Source organism: Gallus gallus, chromosome 4 (genome assembly GCF_016699485.2).
Source record: "Gallus gallus isolate bGalGal1 chromosome 4, bGalGal1.mat.broiler.GRCg7b, whole genome shotgun sequence".
Taxonomy (NCBI): Eukaryota; Metazoa; Chordata; class Aves; order Galliformes; family Phasianidae; genus Gallus; species Gallus gallus.
Window position 1 is genome coordinate 37,044,881 of NC_052535.1, and position 15,784 is coordinate 37,060,664.

The window sequence follows — 15,784 nt, forward strand, 5'->3', positions numbered from 1 at the left end:
ATAAAATAAAAGTGTAAGAATAAATTGTAGACTCAAAAAAGGAGCTTGTCAAAAACAGGTAGATCAGACTATCCAAGGCTGTATGAATTTTTCTTTATATGGGAAACTGCTTATCTTTTCTTCTACTGTTCATAGTTGACAGATGCTTGTATCTCGCATTTAGAATAAACAGGTGATGAACAGATGCAAGAAAAGATTTTTAGTTCATCTGTAATGTATTTCCATGCTAGAAGATGAGAGAGTATAAAGCATAGTTTCTACTACACTTTTTGACCATGCAACTTTGTTCTGTCCTTGTTAGACATGGATATGTTAAAACAAACTATGCATGTGCTCCTTAGCCTTCTTATTGAAATTCCTCCTTTTGCTAGAGGGTATGGGAACGGAGCCAAAAAGCCTGTTGGATTCTAAGAACTGAGTACTGAAATGCAAATATTCAATTTTTTTTTTTATTTTAAATTACTCAATGTGTCTCTGTAATGTTGCTTCCAAGAAACAGAGAATCCTTTTCCAGCATCATAATCAACACCTTGGAGAATCTATTATGTTTGTATACAGCACAAAAGTCATACTGAGTTTCATGGAGGAATGTGTCTGTTGCCTTAGCCAGTCTCCAGGCTGAAAATATATTCATGACTACCACTAGATGCTGTCAAAGGAGGGGTCTTTTGTCCTCAGACCAAAAATGACCTGGAATGTAGACTATGTTTTGTTGTTTGACATGCATTGCTTTCTTCCCATAGTTTTGTGCTGTCTTTATTTGTAGAATCAGAAGGGACCTTTAAAGGTCATCTAGTCCAACTCCCCCGCAGTGAACAAGGCCATGCACAGCTTAATCAGGTTGCTTAGTGTTTGGTTTAGTCTCGCCTTCAGTGTCTCCAGGCATGGGGCATCAGCTACATCTCTAGGCAATCTGTTCCAGTGCCTCACCACCCCCTCTGTCAAAGGCTTCTTCATAAGAAGACCCTAATCTACCCTCATTAAACTTGAAGCCATTTCTCCTTGTTCTATCACCACAGACCCTGCTAAAGAGTCTGTCCCCTTCTTTCCTGAAGCTCCCCTTTAGATACTGAAAGGAAGCTCTCAGGTCACCTCAGAGTCTTCTCTTCTTCAGGCTCAACAGTTTTGTCGTCATAGGAGAGGTGTTCCATTCCTTGGATAATTTTTGTGGCCGTCCTCTGGATGCACTCCAACAGGCTCATCTCTCCTTTTTGTTGTTGCTTTTCCTCTTTAATTTAGCTTGTGTTGTCCTTACTGCAAGTAAGTTATTTTTGAGAGGAAGAGCATCCACAGACAGTGAATGAGAATTGAGGCCAGAATTATTTCTAGCTAAATGCAGTATAAAACAGTGTATGTGGAGAAAACTCCTCTGATTGTGAAGCTTCTAGTACTCATCATGATTCCCAGAATAGCTCTACTGTGGAACTTCAAGATACCTGTTTGTTTTGTTGGCTAGGTGCCAGATTATTTCCACATGGAAATGCATTTGAAGAATAACTTCATAGCCTTTCTTAGCCTTCCCAGGACATTTTGTGTAAGAACGCAGTCTTCTCTCTTCACATTCATTAAAAGTTCTTTCAATTGACAGCGATGCACCTGCAGAATTTTAGCGGAAATAATTTCTTTTTCATTAAAGGAAGTGATCATGCACTCTTCGTAAGGCAGAAGCCTATCAAAACACAGACTGAGCCATTACTTTCCACAGCTTAGAATACCATCTTTTTTTGCAATAATGCATCAGAAGTTCTGCCTACCTTCTGTTGTAATATAGACACTTTAACGCACCTTGCCAAAGCCTTGCTTCATCTTTTTAGCTGGGAGGATTTAGTAGCCTATTTGAGTTATCTTCAAGTTGTGTTTAAAATGGCAAGAAAGGGTTGATTGGCTGTGATATTTGAGACTTCTAAGTACTAGAATGGGTGGATATCACTTGTCAGCAAAGAAGTGGGTGGAAGCTAGGTTTTACTTTAAAAAACCCAGAGGCTAATCTGGCCTTGGTTATAGTTTTGAAGAGAAAAGAGTTTTTGAAAAGCTATGTAGTAGACAGTTTTTGAATTAGACTCTAATGCTAATTTCAATTACTCAGCATTTTCAATGCAATTTATCAAGTTCTAAAAACACATCAGAGATTCTCTTTAATACACTTATCTCAGCAATGATTACAGTGCAGCTGGGAAAGAGTAAAATAGATTATTGTAAACACCATTTGTCTCTATTAATAAATATTTGTTATTGTGTAGATGCACTATGTCAGGTTTTGTTTTTTTTAAATCAGATGATGAAATCATTTTAATACTAATTAAATTATTAGAATAAATAGAAGAATCTACAAGGAATGTGGAAATTTGTTTTTCAGCAGCGCGTAGCCTCATCACCAGGGGGATTGATGTTTGGTAGATTCCTGTTGACTGTGGAACCGTTTCTAAATTTTCCATTCTGGGAGTTTACTGACACCTGTAGAAAAGCTTTGGAAGAGTAATCTTTCAAAGTGAGGGAAGCTACAGAAGTGGTGGAACAAGTGCTGTTTAATTGCCCTAAAGCAGGTAAGGAGACAAGCCCTTCGTGAGGTCTCCTGCATATTCCTTTTGTGTAGTACCTTTAGTGCCGTGGCTCCTGTCAATGCTGTGTGTATGCTGATGACTGATATGGGATGAAGGTAGAGAAAAATTGTCATAGTTGTGGTTGTTAAATCTTGAAAAGGTTCACTTGGCGCTCACAGACACTGCTCCAGTTGTGACTCAGCCAGTGAGTAATGTGGTGCAACTTCTCCAGGACATATCTCCCATGTGAGATGTAAGCATATCTTATTGCTCTCTTCCAATACCTGAAACGTGCTTACAGCGAGAGTGGGGCTGGTCTCTTCTCACTGGTGACAGGTGACCGGACGAGGGGAAATGGCCTCAAGTTGTGCCAGGGTAAGTTTAAGTTGGATATCAGGAAAAATTTCTTTACAGAAAGGGTTGTAAAGCACTGGAATAGGCTCCCCTGGGAGGTGGTTGAGTCACCATCTCTGGATGTGTTTAAAAACCATTTGGATGTGGTGCTCAGGGACATGATTGAGTGGAGGATTGTTTGAGTTAGGGTAGTATGGTTAGGTTGTGGTTGCACGTGATGATCTTTAAGGTCTTTTTCCAACCTGAGCAATTTTATGATTCTATGTGAATGAGGAGTTTTTACCACCTACCATTTTCTCATGCTTAAAGTGAAGACAGTTTTGCACTAGTAATTCAATATGTTGTGGGTTTGCTTTTGTTTATTGAGCAGGCTGCTGCTTTTTATGTATTTCATATAATTTGTTTCTAGATCATGCACAAACTCTAAAAAAAAAATCTGCAATTATATAGTGGAAAAAGAAAATATTCAAGTAGCGGAATGACATCAAATTCATTTTTTGAAGTAATGAAAGAAACTATAAACAATGATAATATGATGAAGGGAATGAGGGAATGCAGTGACAGTTTACCTCTTGAATATGAAAGGTCCTGTCCTGGTTTTAAATCTGCAGCTAGTTCTCCCAAATAATCAAGTTCACCTCTCCATAGGCATTTGTGTTAAACAATAATAATACATAATTCACTTTATCCATGCAATCATTATTAAATCTTTTCATTACAGTGAGTTTTGTGAACTCCCTACCCTCAGGGAAAATCAGGGTATGCAGATGCCATTGGTATTAGGAGCTTTTGATTACAGCATCTGCTTTTTGTTTGGAGTGGGAAAAATTGAGGTCCAGACAACAGGACTCTGTGCTGAAAATTTCCTGGTGAATGTTATTCATAGCATGAAAATCTCCTAAAGCAACTTGAGTAGCTGGCTGGATTGTCTTATCGCTAAAAAGTAATGCTTAGAACTCAGTTTGTGGAAATACATAGGAGGAGAAGTTTTGCACCATCAAATGAGACGATCTGATTTCATTAAATGGTGACTCAATAATTACATCTCTCACACTCCAGATGTTTACCTAATACATTCTTCACATTTGACTCTGATTTTTACAGAGACTGACAAACAAAAGGTGTTTTTGAAATATAAGGCTGTAACTGTGGCATTCAAATGTATTCTTTACATGCTGTTGACATCCAGATGAAGGGCCTGTTTCACTAAGTAGAAATCCAAGACGTTAGGTATCTCAATCTATATTCAGGCTTCTTAAGTACGTACTGTGACTTTTATAGGTTCATTAGCTTTCAGTGAGTCTGCTAGCAAATACTCAAGTTTGACTCTCAATTCTCAATTCAGTGTCAGAGTCTCAATTCAGTGCGGAACATTGTCCTTGGGAGATCTTCTACTTCACTTGTATGCACAAGTCCAGCAGCAAAATCTTCGAGAGAAGTGTTAAAATAATCAGCCTGCTTCAAATTGCAACTAAATTAACTGCATCATGTTTTAAAGAAATTGATTAAACTACTGTTTTAACCAAAGAATTGTCATTTGTTACAAATGGTGATGCGTTCTGCTACACGTTGTAATAAGGCTGTGAAAAGTTGAAGTACTGGGCATCGAAATAATTTGTTGAACTCTGAAGCAACTGTAGCTGCTTTTGAAAGCTCTTTTCATCTGTTGGGTTTTTTTTCTTTCTTTCTTTCTTTGTAATACGGATATCTTTGGAAATCTTTGTGCACACTTGTCAGTGCAGTTATGGAAGGCATATAAACCCTTTTGTTTTGATTGATGTGTGTGTTTATCCTTATAAACAATTATTTAAGAAACATAGAAGCAGCATTGTCTTTCACGAGCCTGGGAAGTCTTGTTCTTTCTGTCCTTCTGTCCCTCATAACTCAGTGCTCTGTACCTGACTGAAAATAATTACTTTTCTGACTACAAAGTGCTGTTATTTTTCTAAGCTCAGAAGATGTTGGTAGAGAAAATAAGCTTTCAAGTGTAATTTCAATCTAGTATATTCTTCTGGACATTCAAAGTGAAGTGTTGGTATTTGAAATGAAAGTGGCAAGGAAAGTATTTCTTCATAACACTTAGGAATAAATTACCATTGCAGTAACACTTGCAGCAAACTAGAGAAGGAAAGCGCTTGTTTACATTTCAGTACTTGAAAGGTCTACATCTGAGTGGTTGCCTCATGTGCCAGAAATGTACCTTTTAATTTAGCTTAAGTAAACATGAGTGGATTTTTTTGCCCACTGGTTTTCACAAATTTGTGATAAGCATAGTTAGGCTTCAGATGATGGATGTGATCCTTGCTGGGCTAATCAATACTGAAAATCACTTTGCAAAACTATAATTACGTGAAGGCAGAATATGTAAGGAAAATAAAATGAATGTGTTGGTTAGGAAGCTCTTTGAAGATTAAAGCCTCAGATTAAACATTCATGAATAAATTATCAAATGCTTTATCAAATGCCTAAACCTTGGAAAAAGCTTGTCAGCACTCCTGTGTCTCTTTCCTCGTCTTTCTAGAATGCATGCTTTATACAAATGCAAAAAGACTTCCTTGTTTAAGAGAAATCATTGCATTTAAATACATTTTTCTCCATAAGTGATTTCTGTCATTTAAAGGTGATTTTCATGTTTAAGAGCACTTGCCTGGCACGTTTTCAGCTGTGAGGTGCAGTATTCTATATTTTCTTTTAACATTTTTTTGTTATTAACCTTTATAAAAAAATAAGAATGCTATTTGTAAATCTCCAGGGAATTTTTCTGAAGCAGTTATGTTGCTTTCTATTACTAGACAGTTAATGCATCAGGCTGCTTCTAGCCATTTGATGTTGTGGTGAAAGTGTAAGTGAGGTGACCACTGGAAGGGATCGTGACACCCTGTGGTGACATGTATTGTAAAATGTATTTCTTTGGCAAGACAGATACAATGTGTTGTTAGCTATTCCTGTTCTACAGATGTATTCATCTCACACAAATAAGAGCTTCAGCTCTGCAGCTCCTACCAGACATGTCCTGTACTGGAGAATGCAATCATGGCTCTGACCTGATGTTGATGTGTGTTGATGACAGCTCAGCTACTGCACGTAGCAGTTTTTCTCCTCAGGCTGCGACTTCCACAAGGTATCAGACATGCATATATTACATTTCTCCTCTAGCCATACTGCCTGCCCTGGGACTATTGTCTTAGCTATTTATTGCTTTCCACATTAGATCATTGGCATAGTCCTAGACCAATCTCCCTTACTTCCTCCTTCCCTGAGGCTAATTAGTGGTTGCTGCTATTGTTTCTGTCGCTCTCTGGCATCCTGCCCATATGTACTATAAGAAATGTTGCCTTCGTTATCCAACACATGCTGGATTAATCTAGTCAGTTTGAGCTGGGAGGATTGACTAAGTCTCATTTTTCTAGTCAGTGCTTGGATAAGTTACACTTCATGATATTTAATAGGAAAATGAGAGTGCTGGTGGAATACTGACTACGAGGGCTAATGACACAACCGCAGTGTTGATGCAGTCACCGATTTGGTGATAGAAGATCCCTCTGGTTAGGAATATGGTAATGAATGGAGTGCTCTTGAACACCCCATCCATGTCTCTGATCTCTCCATCCCCTCCATAGAACCCTCTGTTTACTGAAATGGAAGAGTGCAATGGAACTCATGCAACTGAGTGATGAAATCTGAAATACTAAAGGCACTTTGTAGAAGCAGTCTTCTTTGCAAATGTCTGTACTTGAACTGCACCGTTCCACCTGCAATTGTGTTCCGGCAAGGTGTAAGGGTGCCTAAACAGCTTTTCTTTTACTTTAATACTGATACAGAAAGCTAATTTTGTACTTTTAAATAACTAAGAAAAATTTGGGGAGTTATATGATTTTTAAGTGTATTCTTTTTAGGTAGGTGGCTACTCTAAATTGAACCTAGTGAACTTCAGAGGAGAAAAGTTTAGTACTAATTCAATGTCATTTCTTTGACAACCCTTCTAGAAAGCAAAAAATCATAGAATAGAGCTGATTGCCACTGTACTGCCAGCTTATTAAACCCATTCTTGCTCATAGTTTTCGTTAGTTCAAAGTGTACAATAATGATCTGAATGCAAAGTTACGCATATTGCTTTCCTAACTCAAAAAGCATTTGTACACATCTTCACTGTTACTTTGGTTTATGAATGCATGATGACTTAGATGTAGAGTCATTTGAGCTGTTTGCATTGTGTCCTGCTGCAGTAGGTAGCAGAAATCCTGCAGACCATATACAAGGAAACATATTTTCAAAATTGATAGAAACTTTATTAGAAAAAAAAAAAGATGACTGTAGGAAGATTCAGATTGAGAGGGAAGCTGTCAACGTAATAATAGTCATAACTAGAAAGTTAACCATTTATACAGTGATGTATAAGGAGAAGAGAAAAAATGCAGCTGCATTGATTTTAGGGAGTCTGAGGATCCGGCTCCTGAAATCCTTGCCTGTAGGGATATATGAATATTTCTTTTTATTTTCTTTGAGATGCTGAGGAGGCAGAGTACAGAAGGCTTTTGCATCTCAACTGTTCATCCTGCTGGTGACAAATAAGCAGAGCTTACATCCTTTCAATTTAGCCTGGAGCCCTGTCCTGCAACTGCACGTAAGACAGCTTGGATTTTGGATCCAGAGCAGTGTACTGGGTCAGAGCATAGCAGTGGATCAGGCCAGCATTAGGGAGACAGCATGTCTGGATGCTTTGCAGCACTTGAGTCTGCCCTCATGCCTCAATTTAGAGACATCAGTTCAAATTCTTTGCGTTGCTGAAAAGTTCCAAAAGAAAGGAAAGTTGCTGTGTAGTCTCAAGAGGCCATGTTGTTGACTCCATGTATGTGACTCAGGCAGTGAAAGGTTTCATAGAATTTAAGAATAATACCCACAGCGTGAATCGCTAATGCCATTGCTGAGTAGCTGGGATCCAACCATGGTTCTTGCATTTCTTGAATGTTGCCACTACATCAGCTTCTCAGGACATTTTGTCCAACACCAGGAGGCTGACAGACAGGTCCCTGTTTGGCCTGCAGCATTACTTACACTCCGGTGCTGTCAGTGATGAAACTGTATAGCAAGGATTCAAAACAGACTATAGGTGACAGCAGGTGTTCCATTACTCACTGTCTGATAACCCTTTTCTTGTCTTAACCCCTGCGGCCCATTACAAAGCAACATACTGTGCCTCTGGACCTGTTATTGAATCCATTTGTGGCACTCAGATAATGCCCTGTAGAAGCCTGAGAAATTTTGGTGGGGTTTTTAGCTAGCTCCCTAATACATCCATGAAGTTATTGTGAGTTTCTGTATAATTTGCCTAGCTGAAACTGGATTTCCAAGCATGGAGCAGCAGATGTTGAAGGACTAGTAGTAGTCAGCTCTTTTGCACTATGTTGGTCAATAATGTGTGGTTGCTTCATGCACGTCACTTTTATCAGCATCACCTAGAGTTTGGGATTGCGATATCTATTTCACTTAGAGACACTGAGGCCTGGGATGATTTTGCAGCATTCCTAGAATCATGTAGCACAGGTGGATGATGAATCTAGAAATACTTTCCTTCCAGGATATCCTGGACTCAGTACATGCCAACAGTGCATTGCACAGGAAGTCCACAATGAAGATTTGTTTGAAGGCATTTGTACTTCCCAATTTTCAGAGCTCATTGGTGCAGCAGGCCTTTGCAAAGGCTGAAGATGCAGCCTGTTGTCTCATTGTGAGCTTCTTTTAGGTGATTTTGGCACCCAATAATGTGTCCCTCTGGGTAGTCTGTAGTGGGAAGTTAACATTTTATGGCTTTTTCTAAATACAGGCAGCTCCTTGCTCACTTATGCTTGGAATTACTTTTCAAAGCTGCTTGTTGTTGATTGAGTTTGTGGGAATGTGCATATTGATTTCTAATAAGTAATTTTTATAAGGTAATTCAAATTGCTTTTTATATGGTTGCATCAATTTTCTGTACAATAATTTGTGATTCTATTTTCTTCAGGGCAAATTTTACAGGCACGGTAGCTAATGTCTAAAGTACATTTGGTATGGCTTCAATATTTATGTCCCATAATGAATTATGTTCTATGCAGAAGTGTTTTCATGACTGTGGGAGTCGGAGAAGATTAGTTTTTTTGCACTTTGTCCAGCACTGATTACTGGAGAATTCAGAATTCAGTTTAGCAGCTTTGTCATGCAGACAAGATACTGTACATTTCAACCATATAGTTAATATTTAGTATTTTTCATCCCCACTGTATGGAATATTACAAACTTTTATACAAATTCAGATGTGTGTGTGTATTCGTGTGTGTGTGTGTATATATACACACACTATACATATATATATATAGCCAGTTGTATTTTGTTAGCATTACTAGTGCTAACAAATTGGGAAATTGTGCTAACAAATTGCTACTGGGAAAATATGTGCATTCTGTGATGGCTGAATATCATCAACAAGATTTTCTGGAGCACACAAAAAGCTAATTTTCAGTTGTGAACACAGCTGGAAACTGAGATGGAATTTTGTCTGTTTTTTCAAAGCTTAAAAATTGTTTGCCCTTGTCCATAAAAATGTATGGATCCTTCATCTACTAAGTGGGATGAGATCCTATTGGAGAGCCTGTTAAACTTCATGTGTCAGCCTGCTGGCATGCTACCATCGTTGCCCTGTAGAGAAGGCTGGTTTGTTCATACCTTGATTCTCTCACATGCATTGCACTGTAATAGTCTGAAAGCTTGCTGAGAACCTGTTCAGGATAAAGTGCTGGCAGGGTACACAGTATAAATTGCTATATAATGTTACCTATGAAAAAGGCTAAAGAAATACATTACGGAACTTCACAATTGGCATAGGCCTGTGCCATTCCAGCTTGCTTCCAAGAGAAAAATACCATCGCCTCTAGCAAGATAATGTGCTCAGATATGATCTCTATCACTTTAAACAATGAGAGGATGACATAGCAAATGTAATATTGTACCAGCTTGGGCATCATGCCCCACTGCAGATGTCCTTAGAGTTCATTGCTTTAGACAGGAATAAAATCTCAGTCTGCAGGTCTGCACATGGCTGTTGTCAAATTGGCATGAACACTTGATGCTTACTATTAAGAAAACGTTCAAAGCTCTTGTAGAGATAATGTTAAAGACACTGATGTGAAAACATAACGTTTCTATCTGGGTTGATACAAATTATTGCTGTGGAACACATGATGTTTATACCTGGTACTTTAAAGATCTTGCAGTGTTGAGTACTATTATCAACAGGGGTGAATTTTGAGAAGTCTTGACCTTGAAGTAATTGAAAAATGTCTTCAAAGAGATGAACATTTTGAAAGAAGACTGATCCCATATAGATTGTTTTTCTGCTTTGTTACCTTTGAGTTGTTTTTTCATTTTTGTTTCAATCTACTGAGTACAGTTGTTGAGTTTTCCTTAATCTTGTTATTGTGAGGCTAGACTTAAAGCACTAGAAGATGATGTGTTGGCTGCTCTGGTAGAATAGAAATGATACATTTTAATTTATGGAGATATAGGACCAGAATGAGAAAAGTATTTCCAGGACTGAAATCTAGAGTAGTACATAAATATTATGAATGCTGTAGATGCATACGTGTTAACCTTGCACTTACAGAGACAGCAATAAGCATAGTAATGTAGATATTATTCTCATGCATAATAATCCAATTAAATACATTTTTCAGAGTCAGGTTATTATGTTTTGTGAACAAGGAACATCTCTCCCATAATCTAATAGTTGGCACATTAGAAGAAATAGATAATCTGCAATAGAAAATATAGTGAATTAAATATTTTCCAGTGTTACTTGACTGAGATTTTATGGTAGATGGCTACTGTAAGAGCTGATAAAAAATAAATTATCTTCATGTACAAAGTACAGTAACTGCAAGTGCTTAATGCCTCAAAGTTTATTTTTGTATTGTTAGTATATGTCACTTCAGGAGAAAAAAAATAAGTATAGCATTAAGAACTCCTTTGTATTTTTGTGGGTGGTGGGATCCTGAGAGCCTCAGTTCTCAGAAACCAAAAGAATGAGTGACTCTTAATAGGATGGAAATAGATCTGTACAACAATGTTGGAGAAACTGAAAAGTTTCAAAATTTTCATACATGCAGTAGGATTCTAAACTAAGTGCCATTTTTGATTCATTTTCTGTTTAGATTATGAAACTTAGTTTGTATGTTATATGAGAAAGCGGTGTAGACTTCTCTAACAGTTTTGGTGTAGTCTTGAGAACGTTCTCATTGTGTTGATACAAAGATGACAAAATAACAGTTGTATACTTGTGAGATTTTCATTACTTTATATATGGTACTAACACATACTATTAATTTCCAATACTACATGTTCTGTCCCTTCATCAGAAATTCCCATTGCTCTAGCAGGTAATAAATGAAGGAAGTTTTTAGCATCTGATATAGCAATTATGAAGGCAAACTGACAGTTGCTTGTGACGCTCTGCAGAATGTGAACACAAGTTGAGATGATTGCAATGACCTGAATGTGATGTAAAAAAAAAAAAGAAAAGAAAAAAAAAAGTTTTGTGTGTGACAACGTCCTGGGTTTAATTAAAGGTTAATTAATAAAAAAGTAAAGTGAAATCTATGCACTTTGCTGCTCTGAAGAGAGTGGAGTATTCCACGGCAAAGAAAAAGTGTTTAGGTAGTTCAGAAGGTCAGATGGCATTTTGTTCTTTATGAAGGCTCTTTCTGAGAACTGCTAGTACTGAATGTCTAGATATATACAAATACCCTCAGGCCCCATGGGAAGCAAAGAAATGTCTGGAAGATGCTGCTATGTGAGGTAGCAAGAATGATGTTCTGAAAATTGAGACTAATTCTGAGTACCAGGAGTTTGTGCTGGAAGAAAGAGGCTGTGAGGACTGTGTGGACTGCAGAAAGAGGGAAGAATGAAGGTTTGCACCTTACTGTAATGAATGAGTACTTTCGACTCCACTGTAGTATTTTATTTTACTTTTTACCATGTTCCGTATGTACAGTGAAGAATTTCTAATGGGTGGATAGGAAGGTGCAAAGATTCTCTTGTAGATATGACTGAAGTTTTCACCTCTCTACAATAGAGAAAGAACTTAATGATCTTACATTACATGGTGGGTAAATAACTTGGGTGCCACTTATAACTAAGTGCTTCTCTATTTCCCTTGTGATAGATTCAGTATTTGGGAAAAGTGTATGATATCATTGAAAGAAATCTTAGAATTGTTTATACAACTTAGAGGACTTTAGAAGGTAATTTCATTAATCACCTGCTGGTCCTGCTGTGAAAATACCTATTAAACAGAAGTTGCAAGGACACAAACATTTCCAAAAGCTCTGTGGTAGAAGCGCACCTGCTATTTTACTGGTGCTAGCAAACTGTTTTGCATATTCAATTTACTTCAGCATTTAGAAGTAATAATCAGTTTTCATAAAGTTTCGCCACCATGAACTATTGTTCTCAATTATTTACGTACGTTATGATGCAGCATGCAAATGTATATAAAACCTCTGGATTAATATTTTCTGATTAAACTTATGACAAAGACTTAAATGACTCCTTAGCTGTTACATCTGTAGCTGAACTTCTCAGAAGTCAGAAGCTTTTACCATTGGTGACAAATGAGGCAGCTAGCTATTGTGAATTTATGATGATAGTATTTCTTCTATATATTTAAGCATGTATTTTTGGCTCACATTACTGTTGTATGTTGAATGGTAAAAATTAGTGATTTAGTGATCAGAGGGCTGGAGTACCCCTCCTATGAAGAAAGACTGAGGGAACTGGGCTTGTTTAGCTTGGAGAAGAGAAGGCTCTGGGGAGACCTCATTACGGCCTTCCAATATTTGAAGGAAGTGTATAAACAAAAGGGGGAACAACTATGAGGGTGGATAAGCGATAGGACAAGGGGGAATGGTTTTAAACTAAGACAGGGAGGTTTAAGTTAGATATTAGGAGGAAGTTTTTCACACAGAGAGTGGTGACACACCGGAACAGGTTGCACAAGGATGTTGTGGGTGCCCCATCCCTGGAGCATTCAAGGCCAGGCTGGATGTGGCTCTGGATAGCCTGGTGTAGAGGCTGGTGACCCTGCACATAGTGGGGGGGTTGAAACCAGGTGATCTTTGAGGTCCTTTTCAACCCAGGGCATTCTATGAATTCTATGGTATCCTGGAATGTTAATTCAGTTCTGCTTAAAATGGACTAGGTACCAGTGGAATGGATAGTAGCAGTGCTACCAACAGTAATAGGTTCTTACTTGAGTGTTTCCATCCCTAGACCTGAAGTGCAGAGGGAATTCTAACAGCCTGTGTGCTAAATATATAATATTTGTTAACTGATGTTTAAGTCTGTGACTTGGGAAGAGGAGGAAAGAAGAGTTCATGTTGTGGTTTAACCCAGCAGGTAGCTGAGCACCACACAGTCATTCTCTCACTTCACCCATTCCCAGGGGAACAGGGGAGAGAATAAAAAACAAAAACAAAACCAAACAAACAAAAAAAAAACCGAACCTTGTGGGTTGAGATAAAAAAAAAAAAAAAGGTATTTACTAAGGTAGAGAAAAGGAAAAGGATAAGAGTTATGACTTCATATATATATATATATGTAGTCATGATTCATATACACACACTACACATACACACATGTAGTTGTAACTCTTATCCTTTTCTCTTAGTAAATATAAATATATCTGTTTGTACACGTATATGAATTTATATAACAAGTGATGCATAAGCAATTGCTCGTCACATCTCAGTCAATGCCCTGCTAGCCCATCGAGCAGCAGAAGAGAGTAGATGAAATCACACTCCCTTCAAAACTCTCCTTTCACATGATGTTATATGGTTTATAGTATCCCTTTGGTCAGTTTAAGTCAGCTGTCCTGATTCTGTTCCCCCCCAGCTCCTTGGGCCCTTTGGTGAGAACTGCATTGGCTCTGTGTAGCTCTGCTTAGCAGCAACTATAAACATTGGTGTGTTATCAACATTGATTTTCTCCTAGAACCAAAACATAGCATCATACCAGACACTCTGAAGAAAACAATTCCATACCAGCTTGAAACCTTGAAACTAAGGCAGTTTATATTCTATGAATCTCACTGGAAAAGCTTTTTCCCCCCCCCCCCCCCAATAGGTTGGAGATAATTACGTGTTACATACCTAGTTCTAACCAGCCCTGTATATTCCTTATCTTTATTTCAAAAAAAAGGGGAGCTGAGACTCAGTGGAGAATGTGCTGTCTGTCTGTCAGTGATTCATTCTAGACAGGCTTTGGACAAGGGCAAGGAGAGTACCAACTTGCAAACCTGAAAGGGATTTGGTTTGGAGCCCTTTGGAACCCAACAGCAACATCTTATTTTTCCTGACTTTTGTCTTAGCTGTTAGAGAATCTTATTTATATCTGGTTATACAGTGGAGGAGAAATTAGTAGCATCTTTGTGAATGCACAGATAATAAAAACTAGATGTTGTTCTCAGTGTGCTAGGTGCGTTTACTGACTGTTCTATAAGAGAAAGAACAATCTTGTTTGTTTGTTTTTTTTTCTTTTTACAATTGTGATAATAGGGAAATCTGCTGAACAAATGAACAGCAATGATGTAAAAGTCCATGAAGAAGAAGCTGAAATCTCGACTTTTTCCGTCATCGATGACATTTCTGCAGGCAATCAAGACCCAAAAAGCAGAAAGCTTATTTTCTACCTCCTTTTCCCTGCCAAATGTTTCTTTTGATAGCTAGTAGCTACATTACTCAGTATCTGGCTGTCAGGCTGTCAAAGTACTTTTTCTTTTTTTTTTCTTTTTCTTTTTTTTTTTTTTTTTTTTACTGTTGTGAACTCAGCAGGCGTTTCAAGAGCATAAAGGCGAATGGGCTGGCCCTATTGAGCCTCTAAGCAACCTTGCTGAAAATTTGTCTTCCCATTTATACTCATCCAAAAATGTTTGATCCTAATAAAGCTTTCAACACCTTTGATTCTCACATTCAGAAGTGTTCTTCCTTTGTGTCTGATTCTGTTATAAAGCTATTTGGCATTGCTGCATTATCTGGGGAGATGTTCTTTTGCACATGAATTAATACTATCTTTCAAAAAGATAGCTGAGTGGATAAAAATAGATAGCTAAAGATCTGCCTGTATTAAGTGTTTGTTGCCCTAGTGTCAAATTATTTCGATATTTCTTGTCTTTCAGTGTGATTTGAATCTGTCTTTAGTCTAATTCAATTAAACATGTTCAGGCCTCTTGCCTCTAGCAGAGACTTGACACACATGCTCGGTATTAATGAAACTTGAGTTTTTTCTGATTAAAGTGTTAGCCTGGATAGCTTAAATTGCTTGCTCTCACTGAAACAAGACATGTAAGTGCTTAAGTAAGAACTTGCAAAAGATAGCAATACAAGTCCTTTACTTGGAAATTCTTACTGTGTTGTAGTGAATGAAAGCACTAAAATTTATAATAATTGAGTTAATATTTGCTATTATTGGCCTCTTATATTTGGGACATATCTGAAGACCTAGTAGCCTTTCTGCTTTTGCATTGTGTTGCCCACAAAAATGTGCTACCTCTTTTCAGGTGTGCTAAAGCTTTCTGGTTTTTGTGTGACTGTGTTTACATATATGCATGTGCATATATGTAATGGCTGTAGTTGAAAGGCCCCAATAAACAAGTTGGCTTTGCAGATTCTTCTTAGCTTGGATAGGCTTTCACTGATTGCATCAGTATCCCTTTCGTTAGGATTGATATTGTAGTCTTAATTCCAAAGTGGTGTTTGGGCTTTGGTGTTCAGCAGATGATTATGACCTTGTATTTATCAGCTGAGAGGTACTGCCAGACCATAGCATAGTTTTTCATGACTGACGCTGAGGGGCTTGTCTCT

The 15,784-nt window shown here is 37.8% G+C and overlaps 1 protein-coding gene across 23 annotated transcripts in view; it reads left to right on the top strand.

Moving 5' to 3' along the window:
* The window catches only part of COL25A1 (collagen type XXV alpha 1 chain), a 299,717-nt gene that overhangs the window by 119,295 nt on the left and 164,638 nt on the right, over positions 1-15,784 (top strand). The gene's annotated exons all lie outside the window — the stretch shown is intronic.